Source organism: Zonotrichia albicollis, chromosome 2, assembly GCF_047830755.1.
Source record: "Zonotrichia albicollis isolate bZonAlb1 chromosome 2, bZonAlb1.hap1, whole genome shotgun sequence".
Classification (NCBI taxonomy): Eukaryota; Metazoa; Chordata; class Aves; order Passeriformes; family Passerellidae; genus Zonotrichia; species Zonotrichia albicollis.
The window spans coordinates 54309118-54331396 of NC_133820.1; the positions used below are offsets into that span (position 1 = coordinate 54309118).

Below are 22279 nucleotides of genomic sequence, written 5' to 3' on the forward strand. Positions count from 1 at the left end.
TAAGAGAATATATAATGAAAAGGTTTAAGGAAGCTGGATCAATGCCTGTGCTCACGATTTCATACTGAGTCAGTATCTGACAAGCTTTTTTTTAAGCTGGCAACTGAAAGGGGAAATGGAAAGAAAACTGAACAGCTGATGCTTGCTAGACTTGATCCTGTATTGCACCATACATATATATATATATTTGCATATATTAAATTATTTCTTAGGAATGGAAAACCAAAAATTGATCTCATAATTTACTAATTCGCCAATGCTCCTTTACCCAAGAAGGAAGAGAGCTGCTTTCAGACCCAGAATCAAAATACTTGGTTTTTTAATGTTTTCCATTTGCTATAGAAAAATATTTAATGACTCAAAAGTTACAGGATTGTTTATTCAAAAATGTTACTGTTTCTTCTTCTTCAGTATTTAAGATTAATAGAAATTAAGAAATCCCAACACTAAGTGACCACTGAAGCTGCAGAGTAATAAAAACATTTATAACTATGTGGTCATTTTCTGCTAAGAATAGAGAAGAAAAACTGGTGAAATTTTCAATGCAGATTTTTTTCTTAAAAATAGTAAAGAGATCTGAAAGTTATAATCAGATCAAACACCATTCTGAATATGCCTCCCTTGGCCACATTCTCTACACATTTGGTTGCCCAGTTTTTGACAAGCAGCAATTTAAATTAAATAAAAATGTATTTGAAAAGCTTATGAACCCTCTGGTAAAGCCTGCCAGTTGCAGAACTTGGAAATAATTTCCTCTCTGTCATTAGCTTCCATTTAGCACTTCCAGGAAAAAAAGTGGCATTGAGTTCTAAAGCATTATTTTAAAACAGAAACAATTTGCTTCACTGAACGTTTTGAGAAGACTGCAGTCTTATGTTCAAAGGGATGGGCCACTTTTTTATCTAAATGTGGATATCAAAACTGTTTCTTTAGTCTGTGATTCTTTGAGTTGGTTCATGCCAGGAAACCCCTCCAAAATCCTGATATAGACACGTGTACCACCTGCTTCTTGGATCTCAAACCTGATGACTGCACATTTCAACTCTGATTATATTCAATCTGCATAAACTATTCACAACTCTATGGCTTTGTTCCACCACCACTCAAGGCAGCTGCAGTCATTCTTGGCTTTGCGGTGCTTTCAACCTCTACAGTTTGGAGATTATTATTATCTATGGCTTCTGCTTGCAGCTATTTCAAATAATAATATCAAAGTGGTTCTCATCATTACAAAACCTCCTTCTCACCATCGCCCCTAGCAGAAGCTGAAGGACAAATCTATTTTCAGTGCTATCTGTTCAATTCATTTTACCTCGTTCATGTGAATTTGCCTGTGATCACTTTGGCTGTTGTTTTGCTGTTGCTTCTTCATTACTTGAAACAACATTAAAACTTTTAGTTCAAACATTAAAAAAACCACCAAAATTCTCATCTGTTTTCTTACTGAATCAGGAACAACAGGGTGGTAATAATTTGGCTACATCACCTTGACAACAGTGCTTCTATTTTTGTATTTGTGTCATGGTAACATAAAAACTTTACTAGAGACTTCAGCAAAGCATTGAATTAACTGTTCTACAAGCAGCATAAATACAGGCAGAACAACAGAACTACCAATCACCTTCTGATAGCAGCTACACTCAGTGAAGAAAAATTACTTCCAAACATCAACTTCCAAAATTACACCTCAGCAAGACAAATTCTGAGTCTGTCCCCAGAGTTAAACATGTATGGACATTGATGTATTGTTCCTGACTCTGTTTTGGACAAAGAAAAGCTAGTCTCTTCTTTGCAGATGGACTTTATAGCCTGTGTCTCACCACTGATGGCCACTAAGTGACAAGGAGTCACAGGGAATAATCCCTGTTTCGCCCAGGTCTTTGCAAGTGGAGATCATGATGCAAAATCAAAGCTATCAATGATATAAGGGACTGCAGAGCCAGACAGCACTGGTTCCTGAGGGAGATGATTTGCAGCCATAACCTGCAGCAGTACAGGCTCTGCTGTGTTGAAGCCATGGGGCTTGGTAGGGACATTAAGAACTGAGAGACATCAGGAAAATACCCGGGATGTGGCTGGGAAGCTTTCCAGTTTGAGAAGCATATTGTCATGACTCACTTTGTTGTACCACCCATGTGGCAAAACTTCCGAGTCCTCCCAGCTATGCTGAGTTACTGCCTGGTCCTCAAATTAAAAGCAAGAGGCACTGTGATTCTTTGCCTTTTTTTACATGTTTTTTCACTGTAGATTAGTCTTTTGTCCTCTTGGTGCATGACTACTGTGAGGAAGGATGCCTGGGATAGGCAATAACAACCACAGGATGAGCACAACACACAGACAGCTCTCTCCAGTGCAAAGAAGCAGCCTCACATCTCTATAAGCTTTTCTGTCTATTTTTTCCTAATCTGCAGTTTTCTGGGGTGATTGGACTAGTTTTGGTAAAAAAAAAAAAAGTTCACCTGACAAAACAACAACAAACTATTGCTCATGAAAGCTAAGGTGATGCTCTCCACCTCAGTGAGTGGGAAAGGTTCTCAAAGGAGTTGTGATTAAGAATTAGATTACAGGTAGCACCCTGACTGATGATTTGGGCTCACTGGTTCAGTAAGGTCCTCTCTTAAAGGAGCCACCATCTCTACTGTACCCTTCTACTCAGAAGACAAGCAAGGGAGAAAGGGTCAAATGCAGGCATGGCCTTGGGGAAACAAGCATGAGAAAGAGGAAGAATGAAGTAAACGAAGAAAAAATTGAGACAGAGAAGCTGAAGTGTTGAGCTCTGCCTGTGGTCATCCAATTTGTGGTATTTAGACACCATAATTATAAATTATCCAAAAGAAAAGCAGTTTCTAGAAATTTACAGAAGAACGGGGCTAATGGATGTACTGAGACACACAGATGATCCCGCAGAAACAAATCATGGGTGAAATGGAGCATGTTCAAAGAGGTCCAGTACAGAAACGAAAGGAAGTTGTGAGCTCTCCCTGGAATGAAAGAATTAGGGATGAAGGACAATGGAAGGTCTGTAAGGAAAAATTAGAGTAAATTGCAACTTGAAGGAAAAAAGAGACAAAATTATCCTAACATTTAGGTTAATAAACAGAAACTCGATACTCGTTGAAAAACAGTCAACATGTATCTATTGCATTCAGAGTTATGTTCAGACAGGTAGCTGATAAGCAGATAAACTTGTACGTGTATATAGTAACAACAAAATATAATAACCTGGAAATTCCTTTTTTTCCTGCCACAAACAATAATACTTATATTCTCACTAACAATTATATTTACAGATATTACATTTCTTATACAAAGAGACACATATTTCAAGCAAATAAACTCCAAACTCAGAACATGCTGTATAACAGAAATGGTGTTATATAAGTTAGAGGTAAAATAAAAATCATAGTTCCATTCAAAAAAAATGCTGTGATACACCTTCAAGTTTGTACACTTCAACTGATTAAATGTAATTTCTCATGCAGCATTTTAGGACACTCCAATTTCTATAAATATAAGCATAAAAATTCACACCTTGAAATATCTTTTTCTTGTACCATACTTTCATTTTGTCACATCGCTGGGTTTTAATTTAGTATCAGAATGATATTTCTTAACACCTCCTAAGGACGCTGAAAGATACCTAAAGCAGGCTACTAGGAAGCCTTACAGTAATGGTTTTTCTTACAGTAATGGTCAAACTGCTGCTGCTCAGTGTTCAGCTCTGGTGACCAGACATTAATAAAAATAAAAGTTACTGAATTTGGAGAGCGAGCAACAATGATGTCTCATAATCTGGGAATCATGACTTGCAATGAAACATTAAGTGCAGGCCAGTGTTTTTAACAAAGGTTAGATGCGAACTGACCTTGTCTCTCCAGATAATAACCCATCCTCTGCTAAAAGAGCGTATTACCAATGTCAACAAGTTCCTTCATTTGGCAGTGCAAGCATTAATAAATCCAGGTAGCTGTAATGTGAAGGCAGCAGTATCCAAACTGGAAGTAAGAGCAAATTTTACCACTGACGCCAGCTATTACTGGAAGAGCTAAGAAATCAACAAATAACTTTAATCATATTGAATTTTCTTTTCTACTTTTTGATGCAGTCCCATAAAGGCAGGGCATCCATGACAACAGTATTTTAAAGTCAGTAACAAAAGGTAAGACAGCCACAAAACTGTCTGATCTCAAGTGTAATAGTGTGATTCCTGCCCCTCAAAAAAGACATAAATTGAATTTCTGTTGCCACTACATATAAGTAGCTACAACCTTATCAACGAAGTTAATACTAGTGCAAATGAAGATATAAAATCCCTCTTGATTTTTTCTGACACATTTACTAGCTAGAAATGAATGGGAAACATAAGATACTTAAAATTTCAAAAGTTTAAGGCTGTAATAATGACTTAGGTTAACTGCAGTTTGTTACATTAATTTATGAAAAGCTGAAGTAAAACTGAAGCAGAAGAATGTATTTATTAAGTTATGTTTCATCAATACTCCTCTTCATCCTTCACAAAGCCCTGGAAATAGGCATTTCTGGGTGCATACTGGAAGAATGTCCAAGACACTGAATTTAAATGTTCTGTCTAAAAGGTCACATAATACTTGCTCAAATGAGACAACAGCCTTTGAAAAATCAGATGTCATCTGACACTATTATGCCTATGAGCATCCAATTTCCTACTTATACCCACAAGGACTTCATTACCAAGCTGTGCAAATTGTGCATTACCATTATTTTTTCCATTTATCACAGAAACCTGTCCTCATATATCCATGTACAAGGGATTTGCTAATAGCTAATCTGCTGCATACTGCAGTTAAGCAATTGTAAACAAAACACAAATCAACTAACATTCATTGTAAATATTCTGCAATTCCTCCTTTGCCATTTTTATCTGAATGGCAAATTTTGATTCTGCAGTTAAACACCAGGACACAAAACTGGAAAGGCTCTCTCTCTTAGGCTGTCTCTTCCAAACCCCTCAGACTGGTTGGCTGTTTCCAAGCTAAATTTATCTTTATTGCACTTATGTAAATACCAGCTTTATCCTTTTCTTTCTCTCCCAAGTTTGCTTCCTGCAGTAATTCTGAAGAGATGTTATATCTCCTCTCATCATCCGTTTTATTACACTAAGCAAGCCAAGCTGTCTTGGCCCTTAGTAAGAAATGCCCTCTTCTCCCCCATTGTCCCTGAACTCAGTCCAAGAAAAATGTGGTTGCTCTGTACCATGGAGACCAGAACTGTACAAAGTATTCCAGAAGAGATGCAACTACAGCCTCATTGGTCACATACCTAGTACACTGAGAAATTTTCTTTTCCCCTCTTCAATAACCAGTGATATGCCATTTAACAGCAAATACTGTTGCTATTAATCTCTACATGAGTGACCTCTTTGCTCATTTTTGGGCTGTTCCATTTCATTGCAAATCAATTCTGTGCTGCTCAAGGTCATCCAGCTTGCCTCTCCAATACTCTGATTTTCCCATTCATGAGCAATGAACTTCAGCATTGTGCGTGCTGCAAAAACCACTAAAATGCTACTCTGCAGGTTGTTCTCTGGTCTCTAAAATATAAAATAAAAAAAAAAAAAAACTGACTACGAGATAACCTTTTAGAAACCTTTTAGGATTAGCAAGCTGTCCCTGGCTGGATAGTCGCTTCTGCATTACAGGACACTGCCTGACCTCTGACTGTCATGTACCATCCAAGGACAAGGGATGGTTTCCTTCATGACACTGGGTGAGATGCTCCTCTGAAGTCCAATTGCATCTGTTAGACAGCACTTCCTTCCATTCCAGCCTATCCTTCAGTCTGGAATGAGTTCCTTTGATAAAGAGATGTGGAGTTTTATTCCTAAATTCCTGCATGCTTAACCACCTTTTTTGCTGACAAGTGCCTTGTAAGCATTCTAGGTCAGACTCAGGAGTGTCAAGGTGCCCTGGCCACTATCCTGCCATTGATGCTATAGGCTGCCAGCCATTCACCATCTCCCCGTGAGCCCTGGCTCACCCTACCGCAATCCAGAGATGCAATCCAGCTAAATTACACTTACACTGAATCTGCTCCTCGCTCCCTTTCTATTCCTATTGCATGTAAAGCAGACCTGCTTTCAGAAGTGACTCTTGGTGCCTTATGGTCTGCAGTGTCCATCTTTTGGCAGTGACAGTGGAGCAGTCTGAAGGCAGCTGGGCTCCTTGCTCACCTTGGGTCTGTGTCTAAGCACACCTGGGCCATGGTGGCATCCCATTTTGCAGGGCTTGCTGGTCCCCCTGAGATGCCCCACGCTGGCTCTGCCAGGGCAGTGGGAAGCAAACATCCAAAGGAGTCCTGGCCAGGGTGATGCTTCACATCAAAGTGGGAAAAGAGCTGGGGAAGAGTCATCCCATGAGCCAAAAACTTGATGTCAGGTCAGTACCTAGTGCCCTTGTGAGGACTTTGCCACACTGACTGGCAGGGTTTTGGAAGCAGCCTCCCTGGTAATAGGTGACTCTGCCCTGAGCAAAACTGAAAAGCTGATACTTCCCTTGCCCGGTAGTGTCCAGGTGGGCAAAAATCTCTTTCAGAGTTAACAGAAGGCAGTGACAGCTGGTTACTTCAGGTCCTCCTTCTTGGTGTGACTCACACCAAATGGGAATGTACTGAAAGGCCCCAGTACTAGGGATAGAAGGAAAAATATTAATGACAGAAAACCTCCTAGGAGCAAGCTATTAATTTTCTGACTTCTTTCCACTTCGGTTTCTACACATTTTTTATAGATTTATACATGGTCCATAATCACAGGAAAATAATCATTAACAAATACAGTGTAATTTCATTTAATATTCCAAGTTTTCCATTGGAATATTAAATGAATAGGATGTACAAAGTGCTCGGACATGTACACTTACATCTTCAGACATGATCTGGGAGAAACATAGAAGCAATAATAATAATAACAAAAAACTCTAATGGAGCTCAGCAAATTTAATTCTGAAGCTGAGGACACAATGTAGAAGGGTATTGGTAAGGGACATTAGCTATCCTAGCAGTAATCCCAGCTTATTGATTTTTCGTGAAGGATCCATTTGTTTTTGAGCTCTCTGTCAGACGATGGTGTTTAATTCTGCAGTAAGCATGCAGCAGGAGCATGTGTTATGTTTCACAGATAATGCAAAACAAAGCAATTTGTTCACCCTCCTGCTTTGACTGGAAGGCATTGCATTTTCTAGGACAACAAAAAAGGACTGCTATGCAAGCTTTCTAAGATGTTCAATAATCATAAAAATAGAGAGAAAACCTAATCTTTGAAGAATAAAAGAACTCTTTTCTCGTAGCTTTTCCAGGTTTTTGATGTGATCAAAAGCAGTTAATTTACTGCACACAGCACAGGATACTGCCTATTGGGGATTTTGTTTAACATGAGTTTCATCAAAGAGCTAAATTAAGGAAAAATCCAAACTATTCCAACTGAAATTCCAGATCCAGATCTACTCCTCAGAAACACCACTGCTGTTAAAGCTAAATACAAGTACTTCAGGAGCAGTTAAGCTTCTCATTTATCTTATGCATGATTTTGCAAATATCGATTGTGAGCGATACTATGAGTAAAGACCAGGTAAAGAGCACCTTACATTAGCCACCTTTTGTAAACAATCTAACAAAATCATGTTAACAGTTTCGGGATTAGCTTACCAAAAAAATAGCCTTGAAAATCCCTCTAAACACCAAACTGAGACCATAATCTCAGGACTAGGAGGGTGTGTACTGGGCCATAATTAGTGTGTGACACGTTTTATTTGAATTCTGACTAAACATAAGCATAACCAAATAGACAAAGGTGGCTGTAAAATTATAATAGGATAAATATATTCAAGCAGTGAAAATCAAGACAAACAGTTTAATTCAGTTTTATACTAATGACATAGAAAATGTCACAGAAAATTGAACTGGCAAAAAAAATAAAAAGAAGTTGTAAACATCATTCAATACAAAGAAAAATGGTAGGATTACCAGAGGTCAGAAGCAGTGGCAGGTAAGAAAAACAATTTTTCACTTTAAAGAATGTAAGTGGAGAAAAAGGTACAAGCCATAAACTCTATTTGATGGCACACACGGACTCTGAAAGGAACTGGTGCCAAGAGACTGAATAGAACAAAGATAAAAAATCATGACATTAATTTGAAATGTAACACAGTGGCACAGCATGAAGGGTGACTTATGCCTGTACAGAGATCTTCCCCAGGCACAGAGATGCTCTCCCCATACCAAGGGGACACCCACTACCACAAATCACCACCAAGGGGACACCACATCACCATAAACCACCATCTCCCGGGGAACCATGGGCACAGGTAGGGCTTCTCCTCATTGGCAGGGATGTGTGAGCATGTTCTCCACCTTCCTATGGTGCAGAACAGGGTTATCCTCAGAAAAATGCGATGTCTGTGGGTGCAAGCAGCTCTTCTGGAAACTGAAGATGGGTATTCTCAAGACAACAGGCACAGTTAGGTTTATACTGCATGGATGTGATATCAGTATTTATAAAAATTGCAGAAGTAGCTACATACCCCATCTGTGGAGATGCCAAACCCCTGCCATCCTGGCCTTGCAGTGCTGGTCTGCACAGGCCAGGCATTTCAGCTGCCCACCTCCATCAGCAATGCAGGCTTATGAGGAGAAAGCACTGGGGAGGGCCCTCACACACTCTGGCAGAAAGACCTTGCTCTATGGTATAAAAACTCTTGAGCATTTCCTGAACATCAGACAGTACTTTTAAAGTACCAGACCCACAGACTGTTTAGTTTGTACTGCTGGTTTTTAGCACAGCTCTCCTAGCCATCTTGTCCACCTTTGCCCAGGAGGACTAGACCTGGACTGCAGCAGCAGTAAGCTCGCAGCCATGCAATACTCCTAATTTCAGCAGGTGCTATTACAAGCGCTGTCTCTGCTTTTAATCTATTCCTTAATGCATCTGGAAAATGTACCTGAACCAGCACTGAGCAAGCACTGTCAGCACACAAAGTTGCTGCTAAGGCGAGAAAACAGTGTTTATTTTCACACACTTCTGACAGAGATAAATTATATGTATAGGGAGCAGAGTGTCCCATTTCTGCTGCCTTACATTATCTTCTCTGAGTTGGTCTTTTTGCTCTCTCTTCAGAGCTAAATAATGCCAATTTTTCTGTATCAACTCATGCATATGCAAAAAGAGGTGGCAGGCCCGAATAAGAACATCACTGATGCACTCAGGTTCTTTCCTAACCATCAGCAGAAGATAAGCACACAAGACCTTGTCTGCACCATGCCTGCTTAGAGGAGAGGCGGCTCAGAGATGAATACACACATGAAAGTACAATGCACATTTGGAAATAAGATCTCATTTCCAATCAGGCACAAAAGTTCTACCTCATCTGTAAAAAACAGAAATTGCTTTGTGCTTGGTTTAGGTTCCCATACCAACAGAGCATTACCAATTTTTTGTAGAGAAAGCAAAGTTTTCAGCAGCCTATTTCTATCACTAGTGGCCTCTTCAGCATGCAACACAAAACACACAGAGCAGTCAGACTACTAGTCCTCATGATGCCCAGGTTCTTTCAGGATTTTTTTTTGTTTAAAGTTTATTAGCCAGACCTTGGTGTGAGATATATTTTTGCAGTCCCAAGGTGTTTTATTTTACTCTGCTCTACAACAGTGGAAAAATTAGCCTCATACTTTCTAAGTTGTTTCCCCAAGTTTCAGGGTTTTTTTGTTATTATAATTTTTCCTTGCTCAAAGACAAAATTATTTCTCAAACAACCTGTAATTCTGCAAACACTGAATCCCAGGTCTCACAAACGCTGTTAACTGTGTCACTCACAATGTTATCAGGAGTTGCAAGAAAATGAAAGAAAAGATGACCTCCATGTAATAACTTCTGAGCTACATCTATATTAAGTGGTAAAATGAGGCAGAGATTGATCAGATACGGTGTGACTCATTCAGACACAACTATTACCCTGTAGAACAGAGTGGCCACAACAAATTGCACATTAGAAAGAGCCCAGGGCCTGTGCTAGCTCCAAACTAGCCATGCTAAAAATGTGATGGGTGCAAACAATCTTGTGCCTATGCCTTGACTTACATACATGCCATTGAAAAGTCTCTGCTGACAATTCTGGATACATAGATTCCTTATTAGAGGGTCTGATCCTGCAAGAGCATGCCTTTAAGCTCCATGGCTGGACAACAACAGTGCCAAGAATCAGGAACACAAAATGAGACAATATAGTGCCCGATTTCTACAGTCTAAGGAAAAGTTTATTACTGTTTTTCACAAAACATGACCTAAGTACAAGATCAGGACAAAAATATTGATTGAAAGGAAGCATTTTTATAGCTGCCAAGATCAGAAGTATTATTTAAAAAAAACCAGGCTTCTTCAGGTTGGGAAAGGGACCTGGAAAATAAGTTTAATCTGCCACAAAACACCAGTTTGTACAATTAAGCTATATTTCTGAACAAAAACTATTAAAATTAAAAAAAACCCTGTTATTACAGATGACAGAAAAACTGTCTGTTTGATTCTGCTGAAAATGATCTAACAAGAAGATACACTAATTCCATGTACCTAAAAGCTATTTTTAGCTTTCAGTGCTACAGATGAGTTGCAAAATCTGACCCTGTGTTGTTACAGGCTCAGACTTTCTCTAATTAAGCTCTGACTAGTTATCAAACTGACAATTGAGGAAAAGAGAACTGAATTTTTCTTGGTATTACAAGAGATAGGAAATATGACTTTTTCTTTTTTTTTGGCATGCCATTTATGTTCAAAATCAGTTCAACATGGAGAGAAATCTGTGGGTTGAAACAGAGATGAGGTTGCAGGCAAAGAATGATCAAGAACCCAAGCCCTGGGCTGGAGGAGGTGTTCAGTTCAGTAGCACAAAGCTCAGCAACATGCTGATTTATTTTATGTAACAGTGCCATTTAGCCAAAAATTTTCAACTAAGATTTATCCTATCAAGTCTAAAAAAATGACAGGAACCCTGCAAGTAATAAAAGATGTGTGTGTAAATATACATGTGTAAGGGCAAACCAAAACCACTCTGCCATGTGTGTCACCTATTTTATTATGAAGACATGCATGGACTTTATTGAGTGCTCAGGGCAAAACAAAAGGCTGTAAATTTAATAAAGATGCATGCATACAAAACACAATTTGCACAGCACCATGACTGTCTTTGGAAATGTGTGGTATAGGCTGTGAAGGTTATTGAAGCCAGAACCACTGTGCTGAGCAAACAACAGCAGCAGCCTGAAAGCAAACCAGCTTCCCCAGCAGGGAGGAAGGACAACCTTTGATGACCTGTGCTGGGGGCTACAGAGTCAGACCCAAACTAAGCTTTGTTAAAAGGAGGTGTGGAGATCCCAAGTGCTCCAGTCATCACTGCCACCTAAGAAGGAAGGCAGGGATGAGAACAGCAACAAGCTTTCTCACACCCACCAGACCAGCGGCTCAGTGTGGTCTGAAGCTGATTTTTGTTCTTTCACCTTCCTGGTTTGGAATCTGGGATTGCTGTTCTCTATTCTGTAGGCATGTAGAGAGGACCTAGGTAAATCTGACAGGCACAGGGAAAGTGAGCATACAAATGAAACAGCACAGCAGACAAACCCCTTTTGCTCATCACTCTTGGACTGACCATGCAGCCCACCCTGCTGGCAGTGTCCCAGACTGGAAGCTGGAACACCACCTGCTTCTATAGTGTCTTTTAGAAGTTAATTTTGTGGGATTTTACAATTGATGTGCCTATCTTTGAGGTGAGAAGGTCTCAGGCTGTGAGCAGGTGTTAGGGCACTGGTGGAGCCTGGCCTGGAGGCCAGCACTCTCCCTTAGGTCATGATGCTGCATCCAAACCCATGGAAATTGCAACTGCATGCACAACCATCTTCACTGAGGACATGCAAAAATCACTCCATGGGTATTACAACCCAACACAAGGAAGGTCTGCTGTGGAAAGATGCAACCTAATGTGTTTCTGGATTACATGCTGAATGGAAGGAGGAGTCTAGGAAACCTGGGAGCCCAAAGATGGACTGAGCTGACAAAAGAAAACCCATTAAAGGACACATTCCCAGTGTTAGGGTAGACAGGCTGGCAATTGTCATGCAAACCTGCCTAAGAAGCGTAACCTGACAGGTGACACTGATGCCGAAATTATTTTTGACAATAACACCATCCATAACACAGCCCTGGTGATGCCTGAACCACCAGACCCAGAGAGACATTGTAAAAAGTTAGGAAAATCTGGGGTAGTTCTGATAAGAACATCAAAAACTCTGAGGGGATTAAACAGCCTGATTTTTTGGATAAGATTAAAAGCTAAATATGGACATCATTGCTTGACTAAGCAAAAAGCAAAGAAGCATGAAAGCACACTGCAAATATTTAAGGGAGATATACACCCACAACAAAATGAAGAGACTTCTTTATCATAAATCAATAAGAAGTATAAGTGCAGGCAATGGTATGGCATTAAAAACAAAAGGAAATGAAAACCTGTTATGAAAGAAAAAATGTCTTTCAACAGTGATTTATTAGTCCATGGTTAAATATTCTGTATGTGCTTGTTATATTTAAAAATTATACTAGATGATCAAGTAATGAATTTACAATACAGAAAATTCTTGTCCTGAAGGAAAGTTGACTGAATCACTTCACATCAGAATTCTAGGTTTGTCTGCATTAGACATTACTGGGGAAAAAAAAGGCCTAAATTTAGATTCAGTAATCTTAAAACAATCAGTATCATCTGATCCAGAGATGTAAGTAGTATACAACAGTTACAGCTGCTGCAACAAACAAGGCAAAGATTTATTATGTAAGCAATTAAACACCCATTATACACAATGCATTGTGTTCCCTGGCTTGCCAAGAATGGCAAAAACACATTGAACAGTGCTAAGGCTGAAAGAGACTGCAACCCAAACTCAGCTAGTACAAGAGCAGGATTGTGCTGCCAGGCTTTGCAAGGTGCTGACACACAGTCAAATAAATAGTATTGGAGGAGCACAGAACATGAAGTTGTGCCTTCGAGCCTCTCCCTACACAAGGCTGTGAAGACACGCAATCCTTGTTTTGACTTAAAAGACAACTTGCAACCAACACCTGCTGTGATGGATTTTCACAAGTTCCTCAGTGCAGCTGGAGGTCTAGCATGTTTCAATGCACCATACCACTTTTGGTTTTTGCTTCTGACAGACTTCCAGAGGAAGCAGACTGACTTCCGACTCTTCTCCGACACAGTTGGTGCACTTAAATTAAGCTGCGCACCTTCATCTTCTGTAGAAAATCTAGAGCAGAGGCTGCTCAACAGGAATAGGGCCTGGGAATAACTGGTTATTTCCTCTTCCCTTGTGGCCATGATAGTAAGTCAGACTAGTGTTGCCACACTGAAGAACCAGAAGAAGTTAATTAACACCTCGTTGCAGCATTGCAATAGAATTAAACTTTTTATAGAATCAAGCATAGCCCCTCTCTTCTCCCAAAAAATCTTTCATTTTAACTAAACTTTTAGGAAACACCCTCCAGGTTTACCAAACCAAGTTCTTCATGTTACAAACATTTCACATGACAAAATTCTTCAACTGTTGCTGAAGTGGAAGCAAAGGACAGAAGATGGATTTACAGAGACAGCATTACATCCTCAAGTCAATGGTCTAAAACTGTCCTGCTTTTCAAACAAACAGCTCATGTGATCGACAGGTTAATAATGAGTGCTGTTAAAAAAGTCTGACAGTACAAACTCACTTCATGTTCATGCATACTGATGTGCTGTTTAGTATTAGTTAACAGGGGAGAATGGTTACATTTACCCTCCTCTTTAGTGCAGACAAAAAGAGGATCACAAGTCTACCAGAAGCACTGACTGGGTGTTTATGTTGGCTCAGTTTGCTACTGCATTGGCCATCTCCTCTTCTGGTGTCTTCTTAATGGTCAACTCCAAGCAGACAAATTAGCTATGAGGCCTTTCTATGTCTTCTAACAGAAACTGAATTAAAGCTGTGACTGGTTTGTCTCTTCTACAGTGTCAAAACACCAGCTCCAGGATATTTATATTTTCTGCTTATTTGCACAGATATGGGAATCAAAGACAGTGAACAGGGTGGTCTTTGCCTCCTCCCAGGTTATGCTCATTATGGCACATAAAATATACCCCTCCATTTCATGCACTATGATTTTTGGTGTTGGATCCATCCTAACTTTCTGCTACCTACACATATGTAATGTTAATTAAAAATACTGCTTTAGTCCATGAGAAAGCTGTCCAACACACTTGGTAAGTGGAATTATGGATTTTAATACTGGCAAGCTCTATAAAAAACCTTAAGTATTAAATCTTTTTAAAAACTCACTGATTTACTCAGAGTAGTTTTAATAAACAATACCTTAAATATCTTCTATCCATGTTCTAACCAAAATTAATTCTAAAAGTTCCTAGACTACCAGGAATCATTGATTTGTTTCCCTAATTAAAACAACTACATAAGAGTTTCCCAAGTTTGGGAACGGGTTTAATTTCTTACTTGTCCAATAGAACAATTTTGCTGCAATCTGTATCACAAACTCTGGCTCACTGGAAGTCTGATGTTCTTGTACTCTGTATTTTTGTTTAACAGAGATTTCTTGACTATAGCTGACATTTGAAGAACAGGGAAAAGATTAGCTTTCATACTGAATTTTTTTATGCATCTGGGTATATTACGACTAAAATGTGATTATAAACCAGGAAGCAATACAGGCATGCGAACTGGTTTCAGCTAGGCTGGAGTTAATTTCTTCTCAGTAGCTGTTACAGTGAGGATTTGGAAAAAGAATGGTGTTGGAAACACACAGATTTAGGTTTTTGCTAAGCCATGTTTATCCTAAGTCAAAAACTCTTTTTTTCTCTCCTAGTCTTTTTTTCTCTCCAGTCTTCTCTGCTGGGAAGGAGCTGGGACAGATGACCCAAACTGACCAAAGGGATATTCCACACCACAGAACATCACTTTTTGTTTACTGTTTATTATCATCACTATTACTGTATTTTACTTTATTTTCAATTATTAAACTGTTCCTATGTCAACATACAAGTTTTACTTCAATCCTCCCCCCCATTCCACCAGGCTGGAGAGAGGAGGGGCATGAGTGAGTGGCTGTGTGGTGCTTAATTTCCTTCTGGGATTACACCACAACAGCATGAAAGCAAACAGGGCAGATGATTTACTGTGAATCTTCACATATGCCCTCACTTAGTCAAATACAGTGGCAAGATCATGGCCAGTTGCTATGATACCATGGCTCCCTTCATTCAATTAAAATACTGAAGTCACTGTTCTACCAGTACACACACTTTCCAACAACTGCAACATTCCTGTGACTCTAATCTGCTACTCTTACATGCTATGATCTCATTGCTAATATGAATGTGTGCTTCTTGCAATTTGCATTTTCCAATTTACTTCTGCTGTATTTTGCAAGAAATCATCGTCATACTGAATGAGGCTTGTGAGTCTCTGATTGTTTTTGTCTAACATGGGTAAGTAACCCTCTTGTACTGCATATGATGATCTTCCCCTGTTGGTGTCTTTTGTTCCTCTAACTTACCTGGAAATAAGTGGAAATTTCCTCTCGGTCACTAATTTCCTCAGGAATTCTTTAAATAGGTAAGTTCTGACTGCAGGAAATGCAATTCTGTAAAATCTAAAGCCGTCCTTATTGAACCTAAATCCCTCTAAGTTTTGCTAGAATCAATTATTTGAGACAGGACAGGATACTGGATTTGAAAATAAAACATTTGTGTTTGTACAGTCCTTTGAAGGTGACAAGTGCTTCATTTCCTCGTTCTTGGCCACCACCACGAGTTTGGTAAATTCTCATCCAGTGAATAGCACATGACTGGAGTTAAGATGTAGCATTTTCAGTGGGAATTGGACATTAGCAGGACTACTGCTATGTTAAGACAGATCAATGACAACATCCTGCGAAGAAGCCACACTTTAACTGAGCTGTCAGCAAATCAAGGACAGAGGAGAGCAAATGGCCAGTTCTCCCTCATGCTGTTCAAACAACAAAACTGCCAGGCACACATGCTTGCAGCTGAGAAAACACAGGCATTAAGGTCTATTTTCCTTTCTGATTAAAACAATTGTTTTATCAGTTGAAGTCTGACAGCTTCCAGGAGCTTGTGTGTGTTTATATGTCCCACTGCTTCTGCTATCTTCCTTGCACAAAGGTCTGTATTTCCCTGGCCATAACTCAGTTTCTCATTCACACTCCCAATCAACTCTTTTCACTTTTGAAATATATTCAAACCCAGTCCTCAAGTTCATACCCAGATTTTTCCAAAAGAGGCTGATCTAGCAAAATGATCTTTTGTCTTGCTTTCCACTTGATCCATACCTGCCCTCCCTCCTTTCCTGGACAAAGTCTTCCTTATTTCAAGTCCACTTCCTTTTTAAAATCTCCCATTCCTTTTCCTCTTTTCCTTCTGAAATATGCCACCATGACTCTTGGGTTACCCAAATCCTTCCTTCTCGTCATTGCCTTGTTAAAAATGTTTCCCTATTGCCATTCACCCTCTTGAGTCCAAGTGAAACTGTATTCATGTGACTGCAAAGAAAAGGTGACAGGTGAATACCTTCCTAATAAGGAGGGAAGGCTCCTTCTTTCATGGTGTGCATGAACCAGTTTGATACTGTTAGTCACAGCCTCTCTGACCTTCAGTTTTCAAAATTTTCCTTTTGTTTTCAAGAATATTTGCTTGTCTGGGGCTTCACCTACCTCTCCCACCATGGCATTTTGGTGTTTCTGCGGCCTTCTCTCTCTCTGTGGACTTGACTCTTCTACTATGTGTGTTTGCCTTACCCACAAAAACCTTTATTTCTGAACTTGGACTGTATTTTACTGTCCTCCTTTGTCTTTGCTGCTGCCACTGTTTCATTGCCATTCCTGGACAATCCTGTATCAGTCCTTCCCTCTAGTACCTGCAGCATCCTCTAATGCCAAGCTGGCAGGTGATTCCTCTTCTCCCTGAAACCTCTGAATTTTGAATGCCTTTAAAAATTAAGACACAAAACAGGGAGACTCCCAATGAAGTTTAAAATTTAGAGAGTCACGTAGCAGAAGAATTGAGACCAATCTTAGTGTCTGAGACAAGAGTAAACATGGAAGGTCAATCAGACCTTCAGAAGACCTGCCAAGGGAAGGACTACATTAGGACCACAGCCTAGGGGACACCGGGGGACAATGCAGTCTGGGACAACTGACTGTGAAGTGCTGGGCCATGTCAGGTTTGGCTGCTCTGGCTGCAGCCCCCAGGCTGCCTGTGACTCATGTGCTGCATTCAGCTGGTGCATCTCACACTTGAAAACCTGAAAGTTTTCCCACCCTGGAGCAAAAGAGACTGGGCGGACAAGACTTGGGAGTCAGTCAGTAAAGGTTTAGGGTTTTGGAAGGTGTGACAGGATGCTGAAAGCAGAAAAAGCTCTTTGGTGCAAATGTCAGCATTTTAATTTAATATTTTAATTAGAAACTTTGGCTGTCCCTGGAGCAGCCAATGCTGCCTGTGAAACTGACCATCCAGACATGCCTTCTGAATCCAAGAATACCCTTTCCTATTGCCAAGCTGACTCTCACTTTTGGTTTTTTTTGTATCCCTCACTATCTTTTGTTCTGCTCTGAGCACTGGGAGAACTAGAATTTGCCAGCCTAACACACTGCTTTGCTTTTCTACCATGCCACCTTCCTTTCTTCATCGAACTTTGCTGAAGGACAGGTTAGGTCCTGTGAATTAAGCAGCAGGTTGAGGATTGCTGGACTCTCAGGAGCCCTTATTAAATGGAAAGCATTCCTCCTCCCCATATAAAATTACTCTGAGATACTCCATGTCTCAAGATACACCAAGAAGTAATATCTCTTTTTAACATGCTGTCATCTTATGTTGGTGTTTAAAAATTTTAACATCTTCCAAAATAAAAAAAAATAATTTTGCATAGATAATCTCTTAAATTTCCTGCTTATGTAAAGTCGGAGAAGTAACGTTAAAGACTTTGAGCAAGCCTTATCTAATTAGAACCTAGGACTTAATTACTTCTATCCTGAAAGATGAGCCTCTGGGAGATAATTTTATGAGGATAGTATGCCTTGAGCAAAACACAGAAAATAGTTTTCTGTCAAAACTTAAGAAAATGGAAGTTTCATCATATAGATTGTTAACTGTTTTGCACATGGGTTGTATTTATAAAAAGTCAGGCAACCAAAACTGAAATCAGAGAAAGTAGCAGAAGAATTGACAAAAGATCACAATTAAGTTCTCCTTTCTCCATTGTGAAATCTATTTCATGTTCAATCACTTTATTAACCAAGACATGCCAGGCCACTCCATGCCCTTTCTTTTGTACTCCCAGCAATTTACTGGGATTCCTTCTGTGGATTATCTAATAGCAGGGAAAGTATAGATGCACCATTATCACTCCTGTTGTCACATGAGACATATTACATGGAGTTTGAGGCAGAGTATTTTGTCCCGGATACAGAAATGAATTATCTGTCCATTCTGTGAAACAACTGACATGCTAAACCAGATGTACAGCAGCAGACTCCTGCACTATCCAGGCTGGCTTCAGTTTAGAATTAATCATTCCTTATGATCTTTATGGATCTGTATTCCCACTGGTGAGTCTTTTTATGATCGTGTTAACTCTTAAGGGAATTTATTTATTGACTTATTTAAAAAACCCTTAAGCCTTTTTCTGCACTGCTTGTGCAGACAAGTGTAGTAAAACACAGGGAACCAGTCACTTAATTCAGAGTGATAGCAATGAATACAAGTTCAGGATCAGCTTCTTATTTTTTGCATTTTCATTTTCTGATTGCTCTTCCAATTTTGTTTGTTTTCTTCGGAGCTTAACAGGCAAGTATTAAACAGTTTAAGCCTAGAATTTGAGCAAACTTTGACTGGTCAATATTCTTTGCATGGGAAAGTGAATTTTATTGTGGTGTCTTAGCCCTCTTCGTGACTATGCTCTCTTTTCGATCATAGGTGTGGTGACCTGTATACAGAGAGTTTAGCAGAAAGCTATTCCCTGTAAAATTTCACATATGGATCCAAACTCAAAGTTCCTCCCTCCTCCATTCCCTTAATTTTTTATGGCTCCCTTATCCAAAAAACTTGATTTTTAAACAAGCCAAAACTACTTATGATTTAACACCTTGATATTTTGATGCATAAGCTTATCCTGGGACAAATGCTCTTATGTGCTCCTGTTTAATACCACATGTGTATGTATGTAAAAAAGATGTACATGTATCCTTACACCTTGACAGACATGCATGTTTATACAAGTACATATACATATGTTCCTAGTTTTTTTGGTAGTCTTTGTTTCCAATAATGATTTTAGTCGAAATTCCAAAGTATGGATTTCATTTAGGATTAATCAAGCAATTAGTACAGCAATAGGAATTTATTGTTATGAATGTATAACAAATATGTGCCTTTTACAATAAACTTAAAATAATGTTTCTAATTAGCAAATGGAATATAACATTTTCTAGCTGTCGCATTAAAATTAAATTAGATGTACAGTTGGGAATTTTAATTCCAAACATTCACCTTTATTGTTGAAACATGTTCCTGAATGAGTTCCTAGACTATTACACAAAATGCCCATGCAATTGAAGTTGTAAAACATGGGATTGAATCTTGCTAACATCCCTTTCCAGAATTATGACATTGAAAGAACTTCAGAAGGAAAAAGGGGATAATATAAATTTATCCTCCTCTGCTTTATAGATTTCTACGATGTTTGTTGTGACATGTGCGACAGCAAAAAAAAAACCCAAACCCCACAAACAAACAAACAAACAAACAAAAAACCTACCACCCTAGAATACCTCAGTTCCTTCTATAATACAATTTAATATTTCTAAGGCAATTCAAGAAAAGGATTAAAAAATATTAAGAAATAATAGCTTTAGGTGATAACGGTAGGGAAGAGTTTCAAAAAAATCTGCAGCCACATGAGGCTCATGCCTAACAGCTGTCTAGGTCTTGCTCCAGACCATTTCCGCTCTAGATCTGTGAGCCTTAAAGAAAAGGGCGATTTTTAAGGAGATTCAAGGGAAACAATTCTCTATGTGGATACCCAGACCAAGCCAACAAACCTGGGGCTTTGAACGTGAAGTGTTGAGTGTAGAGACCAGCTTTGCACACCTACCTCCTCCTGCAACCAGCACACAGGAGAGGGACTTTTTCCAGAGGCCAGCAGTGGGAAGTGGGACACACACAACTCACTAACAACTGCCTGGAGTCAGGTCCACCTGGAGCTTCCATTCCAGGGAATGCTATAACTTCGTGAGGAGAGAGCAGATCTGGGACAGGCAGCAGCATACTGAACCTGTCCTGTGCCTTCAAAACTCCCATCACTGCTCCCCTTCCAGCCTTCTGAGTCCCTCAGACCCACAGAGGGGAGAGCAGAGGCAGAGGTGCCAAAACACAGAAGATGAGGGAAGAGGAGGAAGAAGGTGGAGGGAGACAGGGGAGACAGCCTTGACAAGCAAAAGTTCCTGAATGCTGCAATTAGATTGTCAGACTTTATTATACAGATTTTCCTCCCCTGTCCCTATCTTATATTGGGACAGTTAAATATCCCCATAGTTTTCAACACATATCCACATAGTTTTCAACCTTACACTATTAAAGACCATCCTCGTATCTTTTTTGGTCTAATTTTCCAGAATCAGTCCAAGTTCTAATCCCATTGAGCCCTTTTATCCTACATGGGGTGTTTACCTCCTATTGCCTTCACAAAGGCAAATGGATACAAGTGGTGCAAGTCTAATTTATGTCTTCTCTAGAAAAATAATCCCCTTTAATTTCTCTAAATAGTACTGAAATGTGCAGTTAACAGAAAAACACAAGTATACAAAGATAGTGAAGGATGTTTCTGCTAAGCTCTCTGGTGCCTTATTTGTGCCTCATGTAGAGTGCTGACCTAAGTAAAGGCTTGATCTGCATCAAATATAGTGAACTTCACTGACTTCCTTGAAGATTTATTAATGAGAGGCCAAACAGTCGGGCTGCAAGGCTGCTTGGCTGCAAGAGTAACTGTGAGAAATTCACCCAGTCATTCTGGCATGATGCACAGAAGATGGAGCTGATCAATAAATTCCAAATCACTTATTTTCTCTGGAAAATTATCAGAGTCTGGTATACAAATAAACAACTGCCACACACATCCAAACTCCAAATACAAGAAAAAGCAAAGGAATTAAGAGATTTGTGCACATCTTGTGTACCATGTTCCAAGAAAGGCCCCAGAAGTAGCCCTTTGTTGGAGAAGGTTACGAAGGGAAGGAAAAAAGGCAGTGTAAAGCTCCTTAATTTAATCTCATAGAAACTACCATATGCTTTTGCATGCTTCATTAATGCTCCCTGGTTTACCAACTAGAAACACACAGCAAGTCCAACCTTCAGGGGTCAGCAGTGCTCAGGATATCTCTGAACTGCACTCCAGGCACTGTGGGGTCTATGGAATAAGGGTGACTCTGCTCAGAATTAATCCTGCACTTTTAGGTTGTATGGCTTGGAATCTGAAGAGCAGCAAACTGAAAATCAGCCCCCATCTCACAAATACCACCAATCACCAGGGCTCTTCTCTGAAATAAAGCAGTGTTTCATTCAGAGGGTGCACTTAGAGATTATTCTTGTAAATAGATTTGCTAGATTGCAAATTCTCAGTTTACTCCCTAGTTTTGAAATTAGATAAATACAGTAGCCTTTTCTGAGCTTTCTAGTGCAGAGAGTCCTGTGTCTTATGAGTGATAACAATCATTTTTGGAAAGCCTCATACTATCAGACTATCTGTATACTCTCTGGAATAAAACTTGCTAAATGCAGCACAGTTTCTGTGGCTGTGCTGAAATACAAACGGTATAAAGAAAGGCGGCTGCTTCACTCTCATTTTTATGCCCAGTGGTCTTTCATTTTGAATTTGAATTTGAATTTTAGTAGATTATCTTCAAATTAGAGCTCAGGATGTACTTACAATTTAATGCCTTACTCCACTAGAAGCCTAACAATTTAAATGCAAGGGAGCAAAATCTTTATAGATTTGCTCTGTCTTGACAATGTGCTGCTTATGGACTCTTTTTAGCACACACAGGCATACATGCATGCAAAGCCAAGAGGTGGAAGTGAAATGACTCAAACAGTGAATCTTTCCTGTTACAATGTTATTGCTATTCCAGGCTTTCTTATTCTTGTTAAAGGACAGC

General features: G+C 39.5%; 1 protein-coding gene across 4 annotated transcripts in view; it reads right to left on the reverse strand.

Annotated features, from left to right (window-relative positions):
* The window catches only part of PDGFD (platelet derived growth factor D), a 137749-nt gene that overhangs the window by 31473 nt on the left and 83997 nt on the right, over positions 1 to 22279 (reverse strand). The window lies entirely within an intron of this gene.